Genomic DNA, 11,518 nt, shown 5'->3' with positions numbered 1-11,518 from the left:
TTAGAACAATTTAACTAACAGCTCAAGTCCTTGCTAGTTCATAAAAACATGTGTAAGTACCATAATTATACCCATGTTTGTGATATAGAAAACAAAAAAGAGAAATGAAAACAGAGAAGCATATATTTTACTGACATTTTAAAAAGTGAATTGCAAACAGAGCACCTTTTAACTTCAGCTCTTCTGCAGAACTAAATCAGAACAGGATGCTTCCTCCCATCACCTTAAGTAGATTGGAGTCATGTGGGGTGGGGGGTTGCAGCAGAAATGCTATCAACAATGAAAAAGATGAATAAATTACTCGAAAATTTGAGTCAGAAGAAACTGACATTCAAAAGACCCAGGCAGGCCAGACAGTCCATTATCCATTTAACCACAGAACTGACTCAGACACAATTGCCTGATCATTGCTGGCCCAGATGCTACAGCTAGAAAACTGTCTGCATTAGTGAGGCATCTGGATATAGCAGTTGCTACAATGAGGATGTGATAATTTACAAGAACCCTAAAAAAACAAAACCCAAGAATTTTTGCTTTTCCAAAGAGAACATTTGGGCAAGTTACCAAAACATCACACACTACATATCCTGGGGGGTAGCAAGGAACCAGCCAGGCATTGCTGTGCCTTAAGTACAAATTCAGCCTTGCTCACAGAATTGCACACACTTGAAGTTTCTTAATATCACTTGGGAACAGAAAGTGCTGAATATGCTGATGAGCCTGCCCCTTTGCTATTTTCGTTATTAGATAGTAACTGTCGAGTACATGTTGTTGGATACAAAGATGCAAAAGGAAAAATTAGGTCATGTAATGAAGAGAAAGAAGAAAAGTTTGAGGATATGTTACCATTAGTCCACATCATGATGGAATAGCTAATTAATTCTGAGACAATGTCATTTAGAGCAGCCAGCTGGAGTTTTATTAATGATCAATCAAAACAAAGGGCACATTTTCCAACAGGTTATTCTGGTACTATATAGGTTGGCTGTTCCAGCAGGTAGAATTAAGTGACAGTTATATCACCACTTGACCTGTGACTTTTCAGCCTGATATACATAGGCTTACCTCTTTACTTGCTTTAATATCTAAGACCACTTTGTTGATTCCAGACAAATTCAATAGGCAATTTACTAAAAGACAGAGTGGAGAGTGCTCTATGTTAACACAAGAAGTAAGCTGAGTCAGAGAGGGAGTGCCAAAGCCATGGCTAAATCAAAAAATAGAAATAAAAGTCCCAAAGAAGGTGCTGAATTGTCATTCATTTATTCTGCATATGTATATTATCGATTTGTTAGATGTAATAAGAATGGACAAGAACAGACTAGACTCTCTTTTGTTAAGATGATCATTTGGTGATTGGCATGGGGTGATTGTTTAGATCACGTATCCCTTGGCTCCAATTCTGCTTTACTTCATCAACTTATATGAGGCTTCGGTTTTCTGAATTCTCATATAGTCAAAGTCTCTAGGTTGTATTACTTAAAGTTTGAGAACCACTGGTCTACTGGGAGTAAGATTGCTAACCTGACAATTGCATTGAAGTATCATGACACAGCACCTTGCCTCTTGTTTTGTTAGCAACTCTTTATTTAAAAATTACATTAATGAATTATTTTTTTTATTTTTCTTAATCCAAATTTTACACTCTAATGAAATAGTTTATGTATGTAAATCTTCTCAAGATTGTTTTATCTAAAACACACTTAAACATTCTAGAAAGTAGACAGAATAACATATGATATTGAAGTGATATTACATCCATTACATTTTACAACGCTTCCATAAAGTTTGCTCTTTTACCTTCCCGGAAATCCCTACTCCCTTTCCAGGTTTGAGGCTTTAGCAATAGGGCACAGAGAAGGGGTACAAAGGATTTATATAACATTATCGTGAGGAGGGCAAAATGAAGTTTCTTAGAGTTAAGAGTTGAGACTTTAGAATCATAATACATGGACCTCCCAAGCCTGCGAGGTGTTACTTGCATGATATATGTTTTATGAAGTAACCGCTATCCTGATTTTTATCACAACAAATTGCTTTTACCTGTTTTTGTACTCCATATATTTATTCTTTTGTGTCTGGATTCTTTTACTAATGATGGCATTTTTAGATTAATCCATGATGCTGTATCAATAGTTCACTCATTGCTGACGTTCTTATATTTCATAGATATTCCATCTTTTCCTAATCTGTTTTCCTGTTGATGGATACTTGGTTCTTTTCCAATTTTATGCTGTTAGGAGTAAAGTTGTTATGAACGTTTTTTGCACACATATGTTTTCTTTTTTTCCCAATAAATACCTAGAAATGGAATTGTGGGGTCATTGAGTAGATGCATCTTTAATTTTATGCAACACTGTCTTTAGTTGTCAAACGTGGTATTTTAATTTTACATTCGTACTAAAAATGTTGAGAATTCCATCGCTCGACAAACAAGCCAATACTGGATATTATTAGTCGTTTTGTTGTTGCTTTTGTAACTTTTATTGTGAATGTTAAATACTGCATAGCTGGGATTTTAATATGCATTTATCATATGAATAATTAAACACTTTTTATATGGTAATTAGTTATCTGTAACTCTTTTCTGACATCTCTGTTCAAGTCTTATATTTTTTTATTGAGTTATTTTTCTACTGATTTGTAGTTCTTTCTTGACTAAATACATATATGTTGGCAGTTACATGTATTCAGATGTTTTATCCCATCTCTGGCCTTTTAATTTAATTAACAGTGTTTGGGGTAAGCCAAAGTTGTGTGTGTGTGAGTGTGTATATTTATATATTCAAACTCCATTCTCTCCTTATTTCAGTGACTGTGCTTTTTAGGTCTAGTTTAAGAAAATTTTGTCAAACCCAAGGTCATGAATATTTTCTCCTATTTTCTTACACAAACTTTATTGTTCCAACTGATGTGTTTATATCCATGATCCTTTTTGACTTAATGTTTGTATACAGTGTCAACTAGTAGTAAAAGTAAATTTTTTTCTTTATGTGCCAAACATTTATGGAGCACTTTGTAATATGTTCCAAGCATTCTTCTAAATGCTTTCCAATATTACACTAATTACTACAGAAAACTTGTGAAGATTTTTTAAAATAAGCTCTATTTTTTAAAAGCTGTTTTATGTTCACAGCTAAATTAAACAGAAGATGTAGAAGTTTCCCATATACCTCTTTCCCCATCCCAATCACCTCTACCACTATCAACATCCACGGAGAGTGTGGATATACTTCTTTTCATCAGTGAATCTACCCTACCACATCATTATCACCCAGCATCCGTAGTTTACATTAGGATTCACTCTTGGTGTTGTATATTATATAAGTTTGGACAAATGTATGATGACATACATCCACCATTATAGTATCATACAGAAGAGTTTTACTGCCCTAAAAATCTCTGCTCTGCTGATTTACCCTTTCCTCCTCCCTATCCCTTGAAAACCACTGTATTTTTTACTGTCTCTATAGTTTTGACTTGTCCAGAATATCATATATTTGGAATCATACAGTATGTAGCTTTTTCAGATTGGCTTCCTTCACTAGTAATATAAATTTAAGGCTCCACCATGTCTTTTCATGGCTTCAAGTTCATTTGTTTTTAGCACTGAGTAATAATCCATTGCCTGGATTTACCACAGTTTATTTACCTACTGAAGGACCTTTTGGTTGCTTTCAAGTATTGGCAAGTATGAATATAGCTACTATAAATATCCATGTTCTGCTTGGATATGGACATAAGTTTTCACTTCATTTCAGTAAATATCAAAGAGTGTGACTGCTAGGTCGTATGGTAAGAATGTGTTTTCTTTTGTAAGAAACCGTCTTCCAAAGTAGTTACACCATTTTGTATTCCCACTCATTGAATATGAGTTCCTGTTACTCTATATCCTCAGCAGCATTTGGTTTTGTCAGTGTTTTATGTTTGGTCCTAACAGGCACGTAGTAGTATCTCGTTGTTTTGATTTGTGATTCTTTTATGATATATGACATTGGGTATCTTTTCACATGCTTATTTCCTATCCATGTATCTTTTTTTGGTGAGGTATATACTCAGGTCTTTTGCCCATGTTTTAAATTGGGTTACTGAATTTCTGTTGAGTTTTAAGATTTCTTTATTTTGAGTTTTTATTTTGAGTTTTGAGATTTCTTTATTTTAATTTATATTTGTTTTATTTTGGATAATAGTCTTTTACCAAAGTTACTTTTTTCCATACTTTTTCCATTTCCTCCAGAACCAAATTTTGAAAAGATATTTAGAGATTAAATATAAATCTCTATCTAGATGAGATTGTTCTAAAATTTTTATGGAAATGCATTGACCCCAGAATAATGAAATCTTGACAAAGAAGAATAAAATAGGAAGAATCACTCTATCAAATATTATGGCCTGCTATCTTGCTACAGTAATTTAGACAGTGTCGTACTGGCAAGATAGGCACACAGATAAATAGGCTAGAATAGAGAACCCAGAAATGGAATGATACAAGTATGTCCAATTGATTTTTGACAAAAATAATAAAGAGAAAGTCTTCATGATTTAGGTCTGGTCAAAGCATTATTGGACTTGACATCAATAGCACAATTAATGAAAGAAAAATGGTAAATAGGACCTCATCAAAATTAAAAACCTTGGCTCTACATAAGCCCATGTGATGATAAACTGTGTTACCTCTTTGCTCTAGAATACTACTCACCAGTGAAAGAAATGGATTACTGATGCATGCAACATCTCCGATGAATCAGGGACTTATTTTACTAGTTGATTTTCTTAATTTATGTTTATTTATTTATTTGGAGAGAGTGAATGCATGCAAGCAAGGGAGAGGCAGACGGAAAAGTAGAGAGAGAATCACAAGCAGGCTCCATGTGCAGCTCAGAGCCTGATGTGGGGCTCGATCTCCTGACCCTAAGATCATGACCTGAGCCAAAATCAAGAGTTAGGCACTCAGCCAACTGAGCCACCCAGGCACCCAGATTTTCTTAATTTTAGAGGAGACTGGGTTTTATACTTAATCACAGAATGTCTGTGTCAGCTTTTCCATTAGCCTGAAGAATATTACTTAGTCCAAGGACATAGTTTTTATTTCTAAACCATGACTATTGTAGAATTTCAGTGGAAAGTTTTCATGACACCCTTTTAAATAGGTGTGATTCAAACATCAAAGTGTGTTTCCCTGCTGTCAATAGTGTGGAACTATGGTCAGATTTTCAATATTCTGTTGTTTTTTATGAGACTTCTTGAAGCCTACATGTGCACAGATAGTTTAGGGTCAGCCAGAGTTTTATGGGAGATTTGTAGGCACAGTTAGGGGCTCCACTCTCTGTGGTTATGTCCTTAATTTCCAAACACTTTGGTATCCTCAACTTCATTCTCTGACACCTCAATCCAGTAAGATTGCTATTGCTATTTTTGCCTGAATTATAGCTGCCCCACCCAATGCAAACCAGAACCTTTTTGGGAAAGACTCTTTAAGAATAAATCTTGTTCAGTACCATACTTTTTATCAATAGTCATGTTCCCTTTAATTTTTCTCTGCTCTTGTCTCTAAGGGAAGTAAAATTCATTGTTATCTAGAGGCAGATTATTCCTATATAAACTATCCCACCACTCTTACTAGGAATGGGACTCTACCTGGGTGCTTTAGAAGTTAATGATTTTCCCTAAAGAAATTCACTGTACTAGTCATGGTTTTTTTCCCCCTTATTTTCTGATGTTTTGACATCTTGGAGTCTTGCTGGGACTGCCCCTTCCAAGGTTCACCAGTTCCTAGAGATAACTCTTGGGGGAAGCAGACCTTTCAAATGTAAAACAACCAACAATAGTCTCTGGGCCATTACTCACCTGCCCTAATCACCCTTAGCCAGGTATCAGGCCACTAGAAACAGTTCCAGTTCTTCCCAAATCCTGAAACCTATTCCCACTAGCCAATACTAAAACCGATTAACTTGCTTCTCCCCTTCCTTTCTGTGAAAACCACCATAAAGACTCTTGTTCACATTTTCCCCTCACTCACCTACCTCATGTCTGATCCCAGCCCTTCCCCCTGTTGGTCTGTGTGGCATGTCCTATCTTACGTTAATCAAGAAGCAACCCAAAGTGTTTATTTGGGGTCTTAGGGATTGCAATATGGGAGACCCAGTGTCAATGGAAATTTAAAAGTGTGCTCCAAATTGCAAGGAGGAAGTACAGGCTTATAAAGATAAAAAACACTAGATTTTCACATAAATTGTTTTGAAAGAATTGTGATTGGTGCTGGCAGAGTTTAATGTGCTGACTGTCTGATACATGATAGGCTATTTGGCTAACAGGCATTCCATTATTTCTATTTCAGCCCAAACTGGAAATTTTCCAGGAGGTGGTCTATTTGCAACTGACAAAAGTCAAAAGTTTGTGGTGTTCCAAGAATTGAAACAGGATATGTGCATGGGTCCTGCTTCCTTCAAGGTCTGTCCAACTCCATTTTGAGTGAGTCTCTTAGCGGTGCTTACTGCATTTTGAATTATTTTTTCACATTTCTGTTTCTTTGTCTGCATGTCTTACCATATCTGATTAAAGAAAATCTCAGAAATGTTGAAAACACTCATTTTGTAGATCTGGAGTTTCCTGAGATATTTCTTACCTTAAGCAAATTTGGGAAGCTCTTGGTGGACATATGACAGTAGGAGTGGAATGATGTCTAAGCTAAATCATAAAGAATTAGTAAGAGTTATCCTGGTAGATTTCCAGAGAGAGACACAGTAACACATACAAAGAAGAACAAGGGTGAAGTGAGAGAACATGAAGACCCACAAGATAGAGTAAACCTGGCAGGATTGAGAGCTAGGGAAAATGGCCCTGAAGTGAATATCATGATGGCCTTATAAGCATTACTGAGAATGTTGGGCGTTAATTGGTTGCCCTTGAGGGAATCATTGAAGGATTTAAATTGAGAAATAACGTAATTACAGTGCATCTAGATCTTCTGAGTACTTGTTCTTTTCTCTTTGTAATACATCGTTTTGTCTCTCCTTTAGAATTACTGGCTAACATTGTCCCCTTGCTATATCCTAAACTTGAAGGAAAGTGGAGGTATTGCACATGGCTGTGATCACAGCTTAATCAGTTTGCAAGTTTTCAAATGACACAGCATAAAATATGGTATTGGATTTTTTTAAAAGTCTAGGCATGAAGGAAATTAAAAGTGAGTTAAATAAAATTGATTAAAATCAACTGTAGCTTAGGAAATCCACTGTGTAGAAATATGTGCTTTTAAATAACAGGTATGGGACAAACAATCTATAACCAGTCAAGTGGAATCTGGATGCCAATAAATAAGAGCCAGGGTGATCATGGTAAAGACTTATGTCTGATGGTCAAATTGGAAAGGACAAAAACCTATGACATTGACTTTAAAGCAGAGAAAACAGAATAGTATTTGGAAGATGAAGAGTAAAAATGGATATTTTATATTTTTAGTGCAAAGCACATTGACCGAGGCTGAAACTGTTTTCTTTGTTCTTCATGGGCAGGGCTAAGCATCATGGAGGTATATGCAAAGATTAAACTACAACAGGTTGGGTAAATGCAAAGTAATATAAACTATATAAAAGATTTCTGAATTAAATTGGCACATATAACACAATTGTGTGATTTTATGGAAATAAAATCTCAGTGGACAGTCTCAGAAAAGAGCAGGGAATCCTGATGCTTATCAATCCAAATTTCTGTTTTATTCTTCTTCTTCACTGTCCTTGATTCTCTTTATCATGTAGGAGCCCGTTTCTTTAACTCTTGCCTTTGAGTCTGTTTAGTTTCTTAGAAATTACTGTAGGTAATATTAATCTATTAATGAAATCAAAGTTTTCTACAGGACAGTGACATTTTCTCTTTTAGTTACATGTATAAGCTTGATGCTTGGTCAGTGGTAAAAGAGACAATGATATAGGATGCGAATAGAAAGGGGTGTGAATTAACTATGTGACCTTGAATGAGTTATTTCAGCTCTTCTAAACCCAGTATTTTCAAGTGTCAAATGGAGATTACTATCACAAATCTTTTGGGTGTTAACAAAACCAAGTGAATAATGCTTATGAAGATCTTAACACCATAGGTACTGATAATGAAACAATGACAAAGACAGTACTAATAATCAAGTTAGTATGTGTGGTGACTTTGAAATTCATAATTTATAGTCGTGCTACTGATTTTCAATCAGAAAAGGAGGGATTAATATTCGTATTTATTTTCCACAAAGCCACAGTCCTCTTGTGTCACCTAACAGGTAAAATTCAACACTGGTAGATGATTAGCTTTATTGGGTATTAGAGAGGAAGAGAAAATAGAGAAATGCTGCCCAGAAATCCCCAATTGCAATTTTCAGTGAAGTTTGAGGAATCTCTATTTCCCTCGCCGTTAAGACCTCTGATTGGCTCAACCTTCTGCTGATCTGTCTTTTGTCTTTATGTACACATATTCATTTCACTAGGCCACCATGAACCATCTGAGAACACTTGGCTATTTTATTCATTTTAAGTTGAGAATATTTCTGGTGCCTTCTTTATTTGAGAAACCCATTCTTAGATTACTGGTCTTTAAATAGTCCTCGACTATTGTATTTAACAATTGTTAAACAGTTGCTAATGAGAAGATTTCCCAGCCATATCCTTAAAGTAAATGTTACATATCAGGTCTCCAACTTCCAGGATGGAAATTTTCAGACTTCCAGGATGGAAATAAAGCATCAGTTCCTCAGAAAGGCCAGAATTTTAGATACCTGATTACTGAAAAGCAGATTGAGGAGAAGTCATTTCTGTGACTAAGACACTTCAGATGCACACAGGGAGTTAAATACTGGATGAATGTTAACCAGCAGATTTTTGGAATCAGTGCTTAGCTAAGAAAAAATAACCTATGTCCCAAACATAATTGTTTTCTTACCTGTTTTAAATTGTCTGCTAATAAATGCTAAGAATATTCTGTGGACTGTTAGCATTGCTACTTTGCCGAGTGAGGGTGATAGGGCTAATTGAAGACAATCATGACAAATGCAGATATGTCTGGCATATTAGAGAATGGTATATATAGAGTGGTATATTAATATACTTTTTAGGGGATGTTATTTTTTTATTCAAGTACAATTAATATACAGTGTTATATTAGTTTCAGATGTACATTATCATCAAGAATTTTTATACTTCTCAGTGCTTATCAAAAGAAGTATACTCTTAATCCCATTTATCTATTTCACCCCTCCTACCCACCCACTGGCAACCACCAGTTTGTTCTCTGTATTTAAGAATCTGGGGGGTCTTTTTGGTCTCCTTTTCTTTTTCTCTTTGTTTGGTCATTTGTTTTGCTTTTTGTATTCCACATATGAGTGAAATCATGTGGTATTTATCTTTCTTTGATTTATTTTACTTAGCATTATACTGCCTGAATCCATCCATCCACCCATCCATATTATTGCATCCATGTGTATACACCACATCTTATTTATCCATTCATCTGTCAGTGGACACTTGGGTTGATTCCAGATTGTGGCTATTGAAAACAATGGTGCAATACACATGCAATGGCATATATATTTTTTTCAAGTTAGTATTTTTGTTTTCTTTGGGTAAATACCCAGTATTGGAATTACTGAATCCTATGGTAACTCTTTTTTAATGTTTTGAGGAATCTCCATACTGTTTTCCATGGTGGTTGCACCAATTTGCTTTTCCTCCAACAGTGCACAAGGGTTTCTTTTTCTCCACATCTGATTTATTAATCTTAAAATTGTTTATTGATCACCTTTTATAGGAAAGATTCTGTCTTGGTCAGTGAAAGATGAAATGAGAAAAAAGTAAAGAAACGATGTCATTATCCTAAGGTCTCACAATTATGGATAAAGAAACAACAACAACAAAAAGAGAATGATGCATTTCTGTTCAATGGGAAGGAATTTTTCTACCAAACTGAAGCTGTATGCAGCATGAGCTCTCAAATGAGAGAACTTGACTACCCCACATCTTGTTAGCTGTGCAATTGTGGGCAACTTCTTAACTCTTTTATGTCTGTGTCCCTTCAGTTGCCAAATTTGGATAATATTAGAACACACTTTATAAAATTGCTAAGAAAAATGAGGAAACCTATATAAATCTAGTTAATATAGTAACCGGTGCCTGGGATGCTTTGTGATCATTAGCTTTGATTATTCTTTACATAACAGATGGATGGACTCTAATCTGTGTATAGTGATAGTGAACAGAAATCCTGAAAGAGCTAATAATACCCATTTGAGCCTCTAGTAATTTTTAACCAGCAACTTGTGATAGAGATTTTCAGATAGGGTTTTCTTCAGATTTTTTTTTTATTCTTGTAACTACATTTTCTGAACACTTTAGTCTATAACATGGATGTGTTTGATCCAAATGCTCCTATTAACTTTCTGCAGTGATAAAAAGAATTGGACTGTATTCTATGTTGAAAAATAAAAGTTACACCCAAAGAGCTGAAAGCTTTAACTGACATTGATTCTCAGGTTGGCTCTGTTCCTATGTTTGGGCAGGCATTAATTTAATCAGAGCTAGAATCTGCCTGCAGCAAGGACTCAGCAGCTTGGGAAATTGAGCTTTCTGCTCCCCTCACTTTTGAATACATCACTTGGAATTTGTGGTATTAGAATGACTTTATTGCAAAGACATGAATTATTTATTGTGTGTAAGTTTATGTTTCTACATAGTCACATCTATTTCCATTTGAGTGACAGCATGGCGCTCTGATTATTAATTGAGAGAATTGTATACTTTACATATTACATGAGAATATTTTATATTATATGAGATAATCTATTAGTTTCTTTTATGTATAAACTGTGTTAATCTAGGAAATGTTATTCACCTTATCTGAGCCTCAATTTCTTTAATCTCTAAAATACAGATAACAATGATAGATCATTGAGGAATGAATTATATTTTATACATGTGCCATGTCCCTCATCTGTACTGTGCATCTTACTTGATAAGAGATTGGTATAGTCTAGAGTTTTACATATGGAGAGACTGCATCTCAGAGACAGAAAGTGAATTGACCTGGGGATTGCGGTTATCCAGTGGCAGAGCTGGGACTGAAACTCTAGTCTCCCACTGCCCTCATCAATATTCTCTTTATGTGAGCAGAGGGATAGCTGAAATTGGAGATAGTAAGTGAAGCCTTGGGAAAAACAGTGAAACAGGGATGTGCAGGAAGGAAAAATTGTAAAAAATAAAAGTAACTATTTCTTGGTACCACAGATAATTACTTGGAGGGGTTGATTGCATCTGATTCCCTTTCTTTATATCTATTTTATGTTGACATTTGAGTAATTCTCATTCTATAGAGAACTGAAGGCATATCAAGGAACCATATTCTCTACCTTTCAGTTATAACCCCGCCATTTGCAAATCAAAGTTAGAGGGTTCTTAATAAAACAACTGAAATGCTTCAAGATACTTATTATTTTGGCATAAAAAGCTGTAGTAGTAGGCAGAATGGTGATCCCGCGCAATGTCCA

At 35.2% G+C, this 11,518-nt stretch overlaps 1 long non-coding RNA gene across 1 annotated transcript in view; it reads left to right on the top strand.

The window, feature by feature from the left end:
- The first annotated feature begins 6,343 nt into the window (after positions 1-6,343).
- The window catches only part of LOC125153329 (uncharacterized), a 34,260-nt gene continuing 29,085 nt past the window's right edge, over positions 6,344-11,518 (top strand). The window contains exon 1 of the long non-coding RNA XR_007147461.1: positions 6,344-6,471. This is a non-coding gene — a long non-coding RNA (uncharacterized LOC125153329). The remainder of the gene's footprint in view (positions 6,472-11,518) is intronic.

The sequence above is a fragment of the Prionailurus viverrinus genome, chromosome E2 (genome assembly GCF_022837055.1).
Source record: "Prionailurus viverrinus isolate Anna chromosome E2, UM_Priviv_1.0, whole genome shotgun sequence".
NCBI classification, from domain to species: Eukaryota; Metazoa; Chordata; class Mammalia; order Carnivora; family Felidae; genus Prionailurus; species Prionailurus viverrinus.
Note: the sequence above shows the minus strand (reverse complement) of the source record. Positions and strands in the feature narration are given on the sequence as shown.